General features: G+C 46.2%; 1 protein-coding gene across 1 annotated transcript in view; it reads left to right on the plus strand.

The window, feature by feature from the left end:
• The first annotated feature begins 9,775 nt into the window (after positions 1-9,775).
• The window catches only part of CLCN4 (chloride voltage-gated channel 4), a 79,036-nt gene continuing 73,174 nt past the window's right edge, over positions 9,776-15,637 (plus strand). The window contains exon 1 of the mRNA XM_028842115.2: positions 9,776-9,861. The gene's annotated coding sequence lies outside the window, so the exon portion shown is untranslated. The remainder of the gene's footprint in view (positions 9,862-15,637) is intronic.

The following is a 15,637-nucleotide window of genomic DNA, read 5'->3' on the forward strand; positions in this document are numbered from 1 at the left end:
ACAAAGTACAGCCTGATGGAAGCGATGTGGAAGGTATGGAAAGAAAGGCACGGAACTTCCATGCCCTTCCCTAGGCACCACCCTCCAGGAACCTCCATGGTGTAGTCGGCTATCTGGAAGCCCATGAAAAACCTGTCCTTTTTTTTTTTTATGCTTTAAGGGTACATGTGCACAATGTGCAGGTTTGTTACATATGTATACATGTGCCATGTTGGTGTGCTGCACCTGTTAACTTGTCATTTACATTAGGTATATCTCCTAAAGCTGTCCCTCCCCCCTCCCCCCACCCCACGACAGGCCCCAGTGTGTGATGTTCCCCACCCTGTGTCCAAGTGTTCTCATTGTTCAATTCCCACCTATGAGTGAGAACATGCGGTGTTTGGTTTTTATGGAGGCTCCATTACGTAGGCATGATTGATTATATCATTGACCACTGGTGATAAACTCAATCTTCAGCCCCTCTCTCCTCCCCAGAGGTCAAGGGGGTGGGGCTAAAAGTCCCAAATCTGTTATCTTGCCTTGGTCTTTCTGGTGACTGGTGACCAGCCCCTATCCTGAGGCTACCTAGGGATCCTAGCTACCCGTCATCTCATTCGCATACAAAAGACACTCATTACTCTGGACTTCTCAAAACAAAAAACTTTTAGCCTGGGAATGGTGGCTCACACCTGTAATCCCAGCAGTTTGGAAGGCCCAGGCAGGTGGATCACCTGAGGTCAGGAGTTTGAGACCAGCCTGACTAACATGGTGAAACCCCGTCTCTAATAAAATACAAAAATGTAGCCAGGCATGGTGGCGGGCACCTGTAACCCCAGCTACCCAGGAGGCTGAGGCAGAAGAATCACTTGAACCCCAGAGGTGGAGGTTGCAGTGAGCCGAGATCACGCCACTGCACTCCAGCCTGGGCAACAGAGTGAAACTCTGTCTCAAAAAAAAAAAAAAAAAAAAAAAGTCAAAAATAACTTTTAACAATGCTACTGTGGCCAATTTTTACTTGTTGCAGTTGCTGTAGCAGAAAGAAGGCCTTTCCCTCCTGGCTACCTATGGACACTCCCTATCTTCTCTCTGGTCCACTCTTCTACAGTCCCCAACTTGAGCTAACTCCCACTTGTCCTTCGATAGCTTAACCATGACTTTCTCAAGGAGGCCGGAAGTGGTCTCCATCCCTGAAGAAATGTGGCCCCTCTGCTTTATGTACGTGTATGAGTTTGCTAGGGCTGTCGTAACCAAGTCCCACAGAGTGAGTAGCTTCAACAGCAGACATTGATTTTCTCACTGTCTGGAGGCTGGAAGTTCAAGATGAAGGCCCTGGCAGGCTGATTTCCCGAGGCCTCTCCCCTCAGCTTGCCGTCTCCTCACATGGTCATCACTCTGCATGCATGACCCTGTGGTCTCCTTTTTTTTTTTTTTTTTTTTTTTTAATAGGGGCGCCAGTCAGATGGGACTAGGGCCCCACCCTAGTGGCCTGATGTTAAAACATAACCACTTCTGGCCGGGCGCGGTGGCTCAAGCCTGTAATCCCAGCACTTTGGGAGGCCGAGACGGGCGGATCACGAGGTCAGGAGATCGAGACCATCCTGGCTAACACGGTGAAACCCCGTCTCTACTAAAAAAATACAAAAAGACTAGCCGGGCGAGGTGGCAGGCGCCTGTAGTCCCAGCTACTCGGGAGGCTGAGGCAGGAGAATGGCCTAAACCCGGGAGGCGGAGCTTGCAGTGAGCTGAGATCCGACCACTGCACCCCAGCCTGGGCGACAGAGCGAGATTCTGTCTCAAAAAAAAAACCATAACCACTTCTTTAAAGAACTTATCTCCAAATATAGTCACATTCTGAGGTACTGGGGAGTTGAGACTTCAACATATGAATTTGGGGGGACATAATTCAGCCCCTGTCAGTATTTTTCCACATCACTCAACACTTCTCTCATTAGGGATTCCCTACCCTTGATTGGGAAGACCTGTTTCATGACTGTCTTCCCCATGGACTGTAAGAGGGACTCGGCAGAGGGACACAGTCACTCCAGAGTGTGGCTGACCCTCAGGCCTTGCATTCTACCTGGTGTAGACGGAGGGCTCCCTAAATAGGAATCGGATGAATCAATGAGCCAAGGTTCTGTTCGTTTCCAATGGCTGCTGTACTTAGTGGCTTAAAACAACACGTATTTATCCTTTTCCTTTTCTGGAGGGTAGAAGTCTAAACATGGTGTGAATGGGCTAAAATCAAGCGCCAGCAGGGTTGCATTCCTTCTCAGGCTAGTGGGGAAGATTCTGTTTCCTGGCCTCTTCCAACTTCTAGAGGCCACTTGCATTTGTTCGCTTATGGCTCTATCCTCCATCTTCAAGGCCAGCAGTGTAGCAGGTTCAAATCTCCCTCTCTGATCTCTGCTTCCATTGCCACATCTTCTCTGACTCTGACCCTCCTGCCTCCCTTTTATAAGGACCCTTGTGATGACACTGGGCCCACCGGGGCCACCCAGGATCATCCCCCGATGATCTTAGGATCCCCAATCTAATCACATCTGCAAAATCTATTTTGTCATGTAAGGCAACATCTTCACAGGTCCTGGGAATAAGGGGGTGAACATCTTTGGGGAAGTCATGCTCCAGGCCACCCTAGAAGCACTGAGCTTTGAAGGACTGGTTCCTGTATTCAGTATGTATGTACTCTGGCATGCATCTCAAGTTTTGCTTTGGAACAAGTGATCAGACACTCCCCTTTCTTAGATTTCCAGGTTCCTGGTGAAGTCCAAAGGCAGAGGCTGCACATTCAGTGGCATTTGGAAGCATCTTGTCTGAGACCTGTGGCTAGAGGCACACGGCCTTCTGGAATCTGTGCCTTTCCATCGTTCCCACTAACAGACCCTTTGGCCAGATTGCTGTTTCTACCCTGCAATTACAGGCAGAATCCCATGAGTAATAAACACAAATTGTTTTATTGCAGTGGAATTCGTTTAAAAGAAATACTTTACTGCATCGTCCAATAGAATTATCTGCGATGATGGAATTGTTTTATATCTGCACTAAAATACCGTAGTGACAAGCCACATGTAACTCTTGAGCATCTGACATGTGGCTAGTGTGACTGAGGGACTGAATTTGAACTTTTAAGTTAAATTCATTTTCATGTAAATAGCAACAGTGGCTGGTGGCTACCATAGTAGAGCAGTGCAATTCTAGAAAACTCCCATTTCTAACCCAAGGCACCTGGACAAGAGCAGCTTTTCTCAGAGGCTAGGTCCAGGGTGAGAAAAGCTGTTCACTGTCCAGGTGCAATAAAATAACTGACTTCTGTCTGTGTGTGGTGGGGATGCTGTCCAATGATGGCTGCCATGCATCAGTTTCCAGCTCCCTATTCAGTAGTTCAAAGCAAGCCATGGTGGGAGAATTTACACCATGAGAATCAGCACAAGCTACAAATCAAGGCTCCCTCCCCATGCCCCACCCTTGGAGAGCTGGGTTATTTAACGTTGACTGACATGCCACTGTGCATATGCTGACTGGAGGAGACAGGCCTACTGAATTGCCTTGGCAACATCTGAGTCTCCTGGCACTCACAGAGAAAAAGGAGACAGTGGCAGCTCCACAGTTCTTACCGTCAGAGAGGAAAAACACCATATGGTTTTTTAAGGGATGGCAAAAACTTCTCTTAGCTCTTAGAGCTACACAGGCTCTTTTCTCAGGTTTCCTAGAACAGACAATGTCCTTGACAACAACTCCACTCCACAGCAAAAGCAGAGGGATTTCAAAGCTGTTGTTTGTCACATCAGTCAAGGCTGTCACTTTGGATACATGTCAGGGCAATGGGGTCTGAGTTTGCAGCTTTTGGATGTCTGCTGAGATCTGTGAACACAGCCCAGAATACCTAGAAAAGGCTGGATTGCATATTCTTATATTCCCCAAATCTTTTAGGATGCTGGCCATGTGCATAGCCCCCAGCTAGGTATGGAAGCAACTCATTCATTCATTCATTGCAGACAGTGTATTCAGGTGTAAAGGAGTTTAGGACATAAAGATAAATGAAATAGGGTCTTCACCTCCAGGTTTTATGAGATCCCCCATTTATAGAATAATTTACCAGATACTCAGGGCTGGAATTTGGAGGAGGTGAGGGAGGCACTTACCTTGGGTGCAAAATGTAAGAGGGCACCAAAAAAATCAGTAATCAAGATAATATACTGGCTGGGCACGGTGGCTCATGCCTGTAATCCCAGCACTTTGGGAGGCTGAGGCTGGCGGATTGCCTGAGGTCAGGAGTTTGAGACCAGCCTGGCCAACATGGCAAAACCCCGTCTCTACTAAAAATACAAAAATTAGCTGGGTATGGTGGCAGGCGCCTGTAACCCCAGCTACTCAGGAGGCTGAGGCAGGAGAATTGTTTGAACCTGGGAGATGGAGGTTGCAGTGAGGCAAGATTGTGCCACTGCACTCCAGCCTGTGAGACAAGAGCAAAACTCCATCTCAAAAAAAAAAAAAAAAGTATATATATATATATATCTGTGTGTGTGTATATATATATAAAATTTATAAAATCAAAATTAGTGCAGGAAATTACAACGTACAAGATACGCACATTTTAAATAAAGACAGGCTGTTGTGGATTGTTTCACTCCCCTTCAGCGTTGTGCAAGGGAGCACAGTCAATTCCAATCAGCGAGGGGTTACTTGGCCAGGAGGTCTCTGAAGGGGAGGTTTATGTGGGTGCAAATAAATTGGGCCACGAGGAGCATTATACATAGTTTCTGTGTGTGTGTGTGTTTCGGTTGTAGGGTCTTTATTGACTTTTTTCACTTGGTCCAAAATATAAGAGGATATCTTGATCACTGTATTTAGGGGCGCACATCTTTCCTTGTGTCTCAAGTTCTAATAATAAGGCGCTGCTTGCGCTCTTTCCAGATCTCTCACTTAAGCCTCACATGGCTACAAGTGGTGGATACTATTACTCTTCCTCCTTCTTGTTTTACAGAAGGGAAAAGTGGGCCTTGCAGAAGCTTGGCAAAATAGCACAGGCAGTAATATTGCAATACAGCCATGTAATACTTCAAGATGGTATATGGTTAAAGCTGTTGGCTGAGAATATTTGGGAAAATTTTAGTTCTGGTGTAACAAACACTGTATCCCAGAGACAGTACTACATGCTGGGCTTTCAAAGAACAGGTAAGTGCAGCTCCCCTCTGTCCCTCCAGGAGCTCAGGGGTTAATGCGAGTAAATGATTTGGGTCTAAGCTGGTGGGTGCTGTCCAGAGGGTCCCAGGGAGCTGTGGCTCCAAGAAAGGTGGAGGGGATGGTCAGAGGCGCCTGGAGAAGAAGCTGGGGTCCTGGCCAGAGAAGACCCAGTCTGACCCCAGGGTGCTCCAGCCTCCATTAGAACAGGAGGCTGATGTCAGGGCTGTCTCTGAGCCTGTCTGCAAAATGGGTGTACAGCAGTAGATGTGCCCTACTCCTGTTAACAAGCTGCCACGAGAATCAGATGACATGCTGCAAAGGAAGGTGCTCTCTACACGGTGCATGTGCTGAGGCGGGCGGATCAGTTGATATCAGGAGTTTGAGACCATCCTGGGCAACATAGTGAAACCCCATCTCTACTAAAAATACAAAAATTAGCCAGGCATGGTGGTGGGTGCCTGTAATCCCAGTTACTCAGGAGACTGAGGCACAAGAATTGCTTGAACCCAGGAGGCAAAGGTTGTAGAGCTGAGATTGTGTCACTGTAGCCTGGGCAACGAAGCAAGACTATCTAAAAAAAAAAAAAAAAAAAAAATATATATATATATATATATATATATAATATGTATAATATATATAACATATAATACACACACACACACACACACACACATATATATATGGGAGCTTGGACACAAAGAGACAATAGGGTCCTTACCTCTAGCTTTTGTAAAACCCACCATTTATAGAATAATTGAATAGTGAGCTTTAATAATTTAATGGTGGGAAAATATCTGTTTTAAAAATATACAGTGCATCCAAATCTATGAAAATTTCCCATCCACCTCTGTGTCCAGCCACACAGTTCTCCTCATTAGAGATAATATCCTTAGCAGTTTCCGATGTCTCTTTTCAGAGGTGGTTTGTGGTGTACACACAGATGGGCAATGACACGTCCCACATGCCGGGAGTACTCCCTTTAACGGATTTATAATGAAGCAGAGCTTCCAGCACATCATACAATGGGGAACTCTTGAAAATGGCTGGGAAATGGAACATCTTGGGCATCAAATTATAGTAATTCTAAACCAGGGTTTCTCGGCTTCAGCACTATTGTATTGATATTTTGGGCCAAAATGTTCACTGTCCCGGGAGGTGGGAGTAGGGAGGGAGCTGTCCTGTGCACTGTAGGATGTTCAGCAGCAGCCCTGGCCTCTACCCACTCAATGCCAGGAGCATACGGCTCTTCCCACTCCAGTTGTGGCTGCCAAGAATGTCCCCTGGGGGAAAGGGAGCAACATCACCCCCCCATTAAGAGCCACTGTTTTAAACCTTGTGTGACATCTGTAGAAAACTGGCAGATAAGAGAAAAAATGTAGAAGATTCAAAGGGACAGGAAAGAGAAATCTGTGAAGACAATGGAAAGAGCCTGTAGTCCCAGTTACTTGGGAGACTGAGGCAGGAGGATTGCTTGAGCCCAGGAATTTGAGGTTGCAGTGGGCCATGATCGTGCCGCTGCACTCCAGCCTGGCAGACAGAGTGAGACGCTGTCTCGAATGAACAAACAAAAAACTCAAAGGTTATTATTCCTTAACTATTGAAAGAATCTTTTCATGAAGGATGGTAATAACCAGCTTTCTATCTCCACACAGGGCAAAATAAGAAGTAGGTTTAAATGGAAGAGAAATTAAAACGACATACACGTGATTAAATATTAATAACAGCCCCTGAATGGCACTTTCTTTCCTAAAGATCTTCATGAGCAGAATAATCTAGGATGGCTAGGAATTGTTCCCTCAGGGCTTTGTGGTTAAGAGTTCAGAATCTTCAAGTAATGAAATCTGCATTTAAAAATTAGCCAAAACTGTTTATTCCATAATCATGTCTATATGGTGCTTTTAGAAAACATTTTTTTTCTTGCTGTAAAAGCAATACATATTCACTGTGGAAAAGTTAGACAATACCACTAAGCTTAAAAGAAGAAAAATTTAAAACACCCTCATCCCACTAACCAGTGAGATACCATGTTTGATACTTTAGTGAATTCATTTCCTAATAATTTTCTATGTTCGTAAAGGTATATGTGTAGATATAAATATACTACACCTACATAGAAACAATGGATCACTCAGCACATAATGCTTTGAAGCTTCCATTTTTTTCCATTTAATCCACTGCCAATGTCTTTTTACATCCGTGTGTACCATCATATTGGTTTTAATTCTTCCCCTGCACAGATGTCTTATAATTTAAAACATCCCCTGTTTTTGGAGATTTAACTTGCTTCCAGGCTTTGAGATCATAAATAATATTGCAGCAAACTTTCCCCAGTCAGGGGTTTGCACACCATTCTTCCCCTCCAACCCCCACTCCCCATCCCCCAGGACAAATTCTTGGACATCAAGTTGCTGGAGCACATGATACCAACAGCTGTGGGACCCGGAGTAATTGGTGAAACTGTGTATTTGTAAGGCATTGGGTAGGAAAAAATGCTAAACAGACCACCAGAAAGATTGCTCAATTTACATTCCCATGGGTGGTATTGGTTTTTGCTTTTTTTGGTTTTGTTTTCTAATCTTGGCTAAAATGACAATTTGACAGGCGAGGGTGGAGGGTGTTCAGAGAGCTCTCTCATTCTGTTGAGAATTGCTTGGCCCAGTTATGGGCCTTGTCTGAATTGCCGGTTTGCTGTAATGTTTTTTACAATTGAGCAATCAATTGTAAAAAAAGAGAAGGTGAAACTAACCTACTGCAAAGAAACTGCTCCAGGATGAAGAAGGTTGCCTGTATTTCGTCATTTCAGCCAAGCCGGAACACAGAGCAAGGCTGTCTGCACCGTGCTACTATCCTCTTCAGGCTGCAGGGCATTTTATATACCCACCGCCTCCCATTGATTCTGGAAACTCCGGCCACAGAATTCGTGCAGCCCAGCCCCTGAGGGTGGGGCGTCCTGTCTCCCGGACGCCGGGTTTTCTCTGGACACGAATGCCCCGGGGGTAGGAGGCGAATGACACTGGCACGGCGGGGCTCCGGAGCCAAGAGGTGACCAGGCTGGCTGGGCAGGGCTGAGTGGCTGGGCCGAGCACGTGATGCTCCCAGCCGGCCTCCGGGGCCCTCTGGGCTGAAATCGACATTTGCCTCTGGCAGGAAAATGAGCTTGTCAGTTTCTGCCTCCATTAGACCCTCAACCCAAAGGAGCAGGAGATTTTGGTAGCGTTTAAACTTTGTATCTCAGAATCTGAAAGCGGAAGGTAAGCTGCTTATATCACTCAGAAAAACAAATTTGAGAGGAGTGACCTACACTGCGACTTTGTTGATTTTTAAAATCTGGTGTTGAAAATAATTGATCGCTGTGGGAGTCAAGGGCTGTATTTATCTCCAAATTAGAGATTAACCTTCTGAACAGAAATTTGGTTAATTTGGAGGAAATGATGGTATAAGGGCCAGGGTTAAATATAGAAGGACATGAAAGCTGCTGGAATAAATTGCAAGTAAACTTAACTCTAACCTGCTTGTAAAACAATCTATTTCATGGCTCTTTCAGGGCTGTGAGCAAAGGGAATGTTATAATGGTGATTTTTAACTCAAGTGAAAGTAAATGAATCTATTTGCAATTGGAATACAAATAAAAGCAGTCTTTGCTTTTGTCCTTTTACATTTCAAAAATGCTTGTGTATTTTGGCAAAAGAAAAGTTTATATGTGCACTGCTTAAGTTTGAAATATGCTATTTCAAATTTACAAAATTATCACAGTTGTAATTTTCTAAAGTCTTTCTAGGCAAGGCTGTTTCAGTTGTGAATGAGAAATGTTGACATTGTACATATTTTCTGTGATAGTAAAATGACTCACTTCTTCAGAATGTGATAAAAATTAGAAAATGTGAAATAATGAGTTATTGTGAATTAACTCAAGTCTGAGAGATTAAATGCCTTGCCAGAAGATGTAAGAAAACAGATACACAAATACAGCCATGCTCACGTAATAGTGCTTTATTTTAAATCATCACATATTTAAGTAAGTAGTAGAAATACGTGGTGTCACCATTTTTTTCCTTTGGCAAATACAAATTAATATTGGAATGCAGCTATTCAGAGTAATCAAAGCATTATTCATCCGTGCAATTAGTACAATGTTCCATAATGAATTGCTTTGAACTAAAGTGTTTGGTATAATAGTCGATATACGACTTGAAACACAGAAACTCTATGCAAAGTATGTCCATGCTATATTTTGTGTCATTATGATTTGCACAAAATGTTTATTTCTCCACTGCATTTGATAAATACTAGTTTTAAAATAAAACATGAAATTGTATTTGCTTTCACTGTAATCCCCTTATTGCTAATTCTTTCGAAATCCTATTACACGCTTGGAGCCTGTGATAATTTGGATTTCTCCTCCTGTGTGTTGTTTTTCATAATTCTTCGCGAAAGGTCAGGCAAGCTGCACACATCAAGCGAAACGGCCTGGGGGGCGGCCAGCGCGAGGGTTTCTGGCCATCACCCCTCACCTCCCGGGACTTCCAGGGTCTTCCCCCCACCCCGCGCACACCTCCCTGCCTCGCCCGGGAGGCGTCACGTGGCAGCGTGGGGCCCGCCTCCTGGTGATGTCACGGCGCTCGCAGCCGTCGCGCTGAAGAAAGGATGCTCGAGGATGCTGTCCAGGTGGGCGGCCGCGGGCGCGATGCGGCACTGCAGGTAAGGGGCGCGCGGCGCCTGCATGCCCTCCCCGGCGCCCCCGGCAGCGCGGTCGCTTCAGGTGGAGCCCGGCCTGCGGGCCTGCAGCCCGGCTGCGCCCTCAGAAACCCAAAGTGGGGCCTCTGGCTGCTGCGGCGCCTGCTGCCCACAGCTGCCTGCTGCAGCTGCACGCACCCGGCGGGGGATGGCCCGTGGCAGGCCCACGCGTGACTTGGGTCTTGGCATGTCCGCCCCGAGAAAGTGGGCAGGGGCCAGACAGAAAGACAGGGGGAGGGGAAAAAAACCCTTCCGGCGGGGAACAAAATCTGAAGTGACCACACTGCATGCATTCTAAGTAGAGAGAGGGGCTTTTAAGAGGTAACTATCAAGTGTTTTCCTAGTGTCATTCTGCTTCTTAAATAATGACATGTTTACTAATTACAGGCCTTTGTCCTCAGTAATTAGCCTCATTTCTTTCAAAGCAAAAGCGGGCTGGGGAATGGAAACTTCTTGGTTAGCAATTTAAGAGCCAGATGTGCAATCTAAATTGCTTTGCATTATTTTGCAAGGTTCCAGCATTTACAGGGCATACGTCAGAAATGTATTTTTTTTTCTTTCCAGGTGTTTTAAGTAGATTAAAAAAGAACAGTATCCAATAAAATAAAAATGAATTGCAGCTTCCAAAGATAACATGTGAGTGTAAGAGACAGCTACATCTCTGAGAATCAAATGATCTTAAGCAGAGAGTGGGGGTGGAGATAACAAACACCAAAACCTAACAATTCTCAGAGTTCTTTTTAATTCTCTGATAATTCGCTTACTGAATGGAGGGGCTTGATGACTCAGCGACAGATGGAGGGGGGTCAGGTGACTTCAGTTCTAGCATGACAGTGGGTGGGGGATTTTAATGGACTCTTTCTAGAGCGTTTACATTCCTTTCTCAGGGTCAGGAAGAAACTATAGCAGGATGTGTGTGGGCACCCTTGGGGGAGAATGTGGCATTTTTTTCCCCCTCTAAAACCTGACCCTTCTGGAAGGTTTGTTGTCACTAAACTGTATTGGAACTCACATCATGAATAATTTGACCAACCAGCAACGTTGGGGGGCCTGTAAAGCAATGCTATTTCCATCAATAATTGAAGGAGTCATTTCTTTCAGAATTTGGGACACCCAGATGTGTTGCTGCAGTAATTTAGTAACTTGTTTATTGCCATTTTCTTCCTTTGGTTCAGTTTGGTTACACAAATTAAGATCCCTGGGTTCCTGCCCTCCCTTCTCCCCCAGCTCAACCCTAGATAGAGCAAAGCAGATGATAGAGGTGGATCTAATAGAGACCTAGATTCCACTTTTGGCTTTGTGACTGTGCAGGCTTGGACATGTCATTTTGTGTCTTTGGGTCTCGGCTATCTTGTCCTCAAAGTAACAAAGGGATTTAGGTCAGGGTGTCTCAACCTTGGCACTACTGGCATTTGGGGCCAGATAACTCCTTGTGGTGAGGCTGTCCTCTGCATTGTAGGATGTTTAGCAGAATCTCTGACCTCCACCTACTAGACGCTACTAGCACCTCCTCCCCCAGTCCCCAGTTGTGACAATCAAAAATGTTGCCAGACATTGCCAAATGTACCCTGAGGGCTCCCTTGCCCCCTGTTGAGAACCACTCATTGGGATGATCTCAAAATATTCTTTGGGCTCCAAGAATTCATTTTCTTATGATTGGTTTGATGCCAAGCCCTTGATCAGAAATCTGATTCCCTTTCTTAATATGGTATATATTGGAAAACACAATGTGAAGGCGTTTTTATGTTGTGAATTTCCAGAAATAGCTTCTGTGAAAAGGGGAGGAGCTGTGTGTATGCCATTTGTAGCTAGGAGGCTAGCTTGGCGGAAAGGAGAGTGTTAGGGAAACAGGAAAAATCAGAGCACTAGATGAATGTGTGTTGAAACCTGCTGGGGCTTCGTGCTCAGCAGACCTGGAGCACGTCCCTGGACATACTCACTCTAACCCTGGGTTAGACCTAACAGCTGGGAGTCCATTTCCTTGTCTGCAAAAATGAGAATAACAGTGTCCACTCGGAGGTGTTGTGAGGAAGAAACGACACGATGTCTGGTGCTGGTGCGGGATGTGGTGAGGACAAGAGGGTTGGTAGTGTCTATGCAGCTAGGAGGAGGCAAACACAAACTGCCTGCACCACCAGCGACACGGACACTCGCTTAGGACAGACATAGTCGCATGCTTTAAGCTTCAGTCCAGGACTTGCATCTAAAGATCTGGCTTTGACATTTGGGAGGGTGACCATGGCTGCATCACTTCACCTCACAGAGCTGCTGTCGGATCTGTAAAGTGGGGCCAGCTGTACTTGCTGACTCTGCTTCCTTGGCTGTTGGGGAGGGACGGACGGAAGTGAGAGGGTCTGCAGGCTGGGAAACTCCTGAGAGACAGGAAGCAGGGATGGCAGCAGCGTAGCAAGGGGGGGACATGTTTACTCTGTGTGTGTGTGTGTGTGTGTGTGTGTGTGTGTGTGTGTATATATATGTGGCAGGGGGGCGGGGCTTAGAATGGCCAGAAAACATTTCCTTGTGCCCCAGGCTTGGGACTTTGATGTGTCCCTCCCCTGTGTTCCCTTGCCATCAGCTTGCTCTCTCTCTCTCTCTATCTCATCTTTCCTGGCACCATGAAAATGGTCTCCTGGGGGAGGTAGAAAAGCCCTGGTGGGGGAGGTTGGCCTTCGGTGAGGAAGACCACTGTGCAGACGGCTGGGGTGAGAGCAGCTGGCGCCATCCACTCCCCATGCCACTGTCCTCACAGGCTTCAGTCCACGGTCATCCCAGGGCAGGCCTGTCACGCTCCTGTGCGCCTCTGGTGGGCTTGGTGCTCTGCGGGAGCCATCTGGCCTTGTCTCTTCAACAAGGCCATATCATGAAAGAAAATTTTGAAAAGGGAGATGGGGTGTTCTCCATCAAATGAGACTTAAGAGATGGAATAGCCAAATATCACTGTGGCCCTCGATTGGATTCGGCCCAAACGAACGTGTAACAGGCATTTTGGGGACGCCTGGAGATGCTTTGATGTGACTGGCTATCAGGTGCCACAAGGAGACTGCTGCTGCTTTGATTAGATGTGACAGTCTGTGATGTGGTTGGCAGCCCCTCAGACAGACACAGTGATCCCTGCCCCTGGCAGCTGCAACTTGGCATCACCCTCTCCCTTGAGGTTTGGGCTGGACAAAGTAATGAACTTCCAATGAATATGTCTAGCAGGGGGCAGGGGGTGGCACTTCCACCATGAGGGTGTAAAGGAGCTTCCACCTGGGATGTATTTTCTCTCTTGGGTTGCTTACACTGAAGCTGCCATGTCGTGATCAGGCCTACAGAAGGGTCCATTTGCCGTGGTGAGGACCTGAGGTCCATTCCAACAGCCTGAGAAGAACTGAGACCTGCTGATGGTGTGAGGGTGTGAGTGGGCTTGGAGGCAGACCCTTCAGGCCCAGATGAGTCTTTTTTTTTTTTTTTTTGAGACAGAGTCTCGGTCTGTTGCCCAAGCTGCAGTGCAGTGGTGGTGATCTCGCCTCACTGCAACCTCCGCCTCTCAGGTTCAAGTGATTGTCATGCCTCATCCTCCCCAGTAGCTAGGAATGCAGGGACACACCATCACAGCTGGCTCATTTTTGTGTTTTTAGTAGAGATGGGATTTTGCCATGTTGGATCTGGTCTTGAACTCCTGACCTCAGGTGATCTGCCCACCTTGGCCTCCCAAAGTGCTGGGATTACAGGTATGAGCTACTATACCCAGCCCCAGTTGAGTCTTGAGATGCTTGCAGCCCTTTGAGACACCTTGAGCTGAGGCACCAGCTAAACTACTCCAGGGTTCTTGACACAGAAACAGTGACATGAGACATGTTTGTGTCCTGCTGCTATGCTTTGGGGTAATTTGTTAGGCAGCAATAGATAGCTACTACATGTGTTTATGTAGAAAAGTATTATTTTTTTAGAGATGTCTACTAAAGTGTTTAGACATAAAGTGTCATGGTGGCAATAATTTACTTTTTTTCTTGTTTAAATTTTTTTTTGAGATCTCTTTAATGTATGACTTAATAGGAGACAGATGAATTCTCATACTTGGTTCTACATTCAATCTGTTTCAATATCGCATGTCATGTAGCCTCTGGAAAATTCCATTGTATGCTCATGAGAGAATGAACTTAGAAAAAGGCAAATAACAATGTCAGAATATTGTGAAATGTTTTTGACATCATGGAGTCCCTTAAAGGGTCTTGGGGAGCCCAAGGAGTCCCCAGACGACACTTTGAAAACCAGGCTTCAAGATCAATAATTTACTTGTAAATGGTTCAGTTAAATGAAGAGAGAGAAAGAGATAAAGCAGATAGAGCCAAATGTGAACAACTGTTCAGTCTCATTGGTGTTATTCATTCTGGATGATGTTCTGTGTAATTGAAAATGTTCATAATAAAAAGTTAAGAAAAAAGAAAAGAAATGTAGACCCTTAGACATGTTGGGGATTCTGATTGAATAGGTCTGGGGGTGAAGCCCAGGGCTTAACCTGTGCTCCAGGTGCCCCCATCACATGGGCCAGAGCCCCCAGGCACTTTGCCCCAGAGGTCCTCACCTTATCTGCCTCCTCTCCACCTGTCAGCCTTGCAGTAGCAGACCAAAGGGGTTTAGTGTGATGACGCATCTATTCTACCAACCTGGGGGAAGAGGTGTGTGGGGACAGTCCCCCCTCCTATCCCTTCCCCCATACACACTTTCCCTTGGTAACAAGACCTTTGTTTAACCACATTTTCAGTGGGTGGTTTTTTTATGTGCAGGAATGGTTTTTTTTTTTTTTTTTTTTTTTTTTTTAAATTACTTCCATTTCTTTTCTTTTCTTTTCTTTCTTTCTTTTTTTTTTTTTGAGATGGAATCTCTCTTTATCACCCAGGCTGGAGTGCAGTGGCTTGATCTCGGCTCATTGCAACCTCCACCTCCCAGGTTCAAGCGATTCTCCTGCCTCAGCCTCCCTGTAGCTGGGATTACAGGCACGCACCACCACGCCTGGCTAATTTTTGTGTTTTTAGTAGAGACGGGTTTCACCATGTTATCCAGGCTGGTCTCGAACTCCTGACCTCAGGTGATCTGCCCGCCTCGGCCTCCCAAAGTGCTGGGATTATAGGCTTGAGCCACTGCTCCCAGCCCCTTAATTACTTCTTCATTCAGCAAATATTCCTTGGGTCTGTGCGTCTAGGCCAGGGTTTCTCAACCTTGACACTATGGACGTTAGGGTCCAGATGATTCAATTTTATGGGGGGCTATTCTGGGCAATATAGGGTGTTGAGCAGCATCCCTGGCCACCATCCACTAGATGCCAGTAGCACCCCCTCTCCCAGTTGTAATAACCAAAAATGTCTCTAGACATTGCCAAATGTCTGCTGTGGGACAGTATTGCCCCCAGTTGAGTCCTACAAGTCTAGGCAGTGGGATACATGGTGGGACCAAATGGACAAGGTTCCTACCCTCACGGGACTGATTTGAACTGAGGGAAGAGGAAATAGCTGTTGGACAGGCTGTGTGTTGACTGAAAGGATGGACAGCAAAGGATGCACAGCACTGGACTCCAAACGCTGGTTAAGGAGGGCAAGAAGGCCTCTCTGAGGGGGTCGCACTTGAGCAGAGATCCGAATGGAGAGAGAGCCTCTTGAGCACAGTGGGCTGAGTGCTCAGGGCTGAGGGAACAGCCAGTGCAAAGGCCCTGAGGCAGGGCAGGACAGAAAGCGTTTGCGGAAAGCAGGGAAATCAGCAT

Source organism: Macaca mulatta, chromosome X, assembly GCF_049350105.2.
Source record: "Macaca mulatta isolate MMU2019108-1 chromosome X, T2T-MMU8v2.0, whole genome shotgun sequence".
Classification (NCBI taxonomy): domain Eukaryota; kingdom Metazoa; phylum Chordata; class Mammalia; order Primates; family Cercopithecidae; genus Macaca; species Macaca mulatta.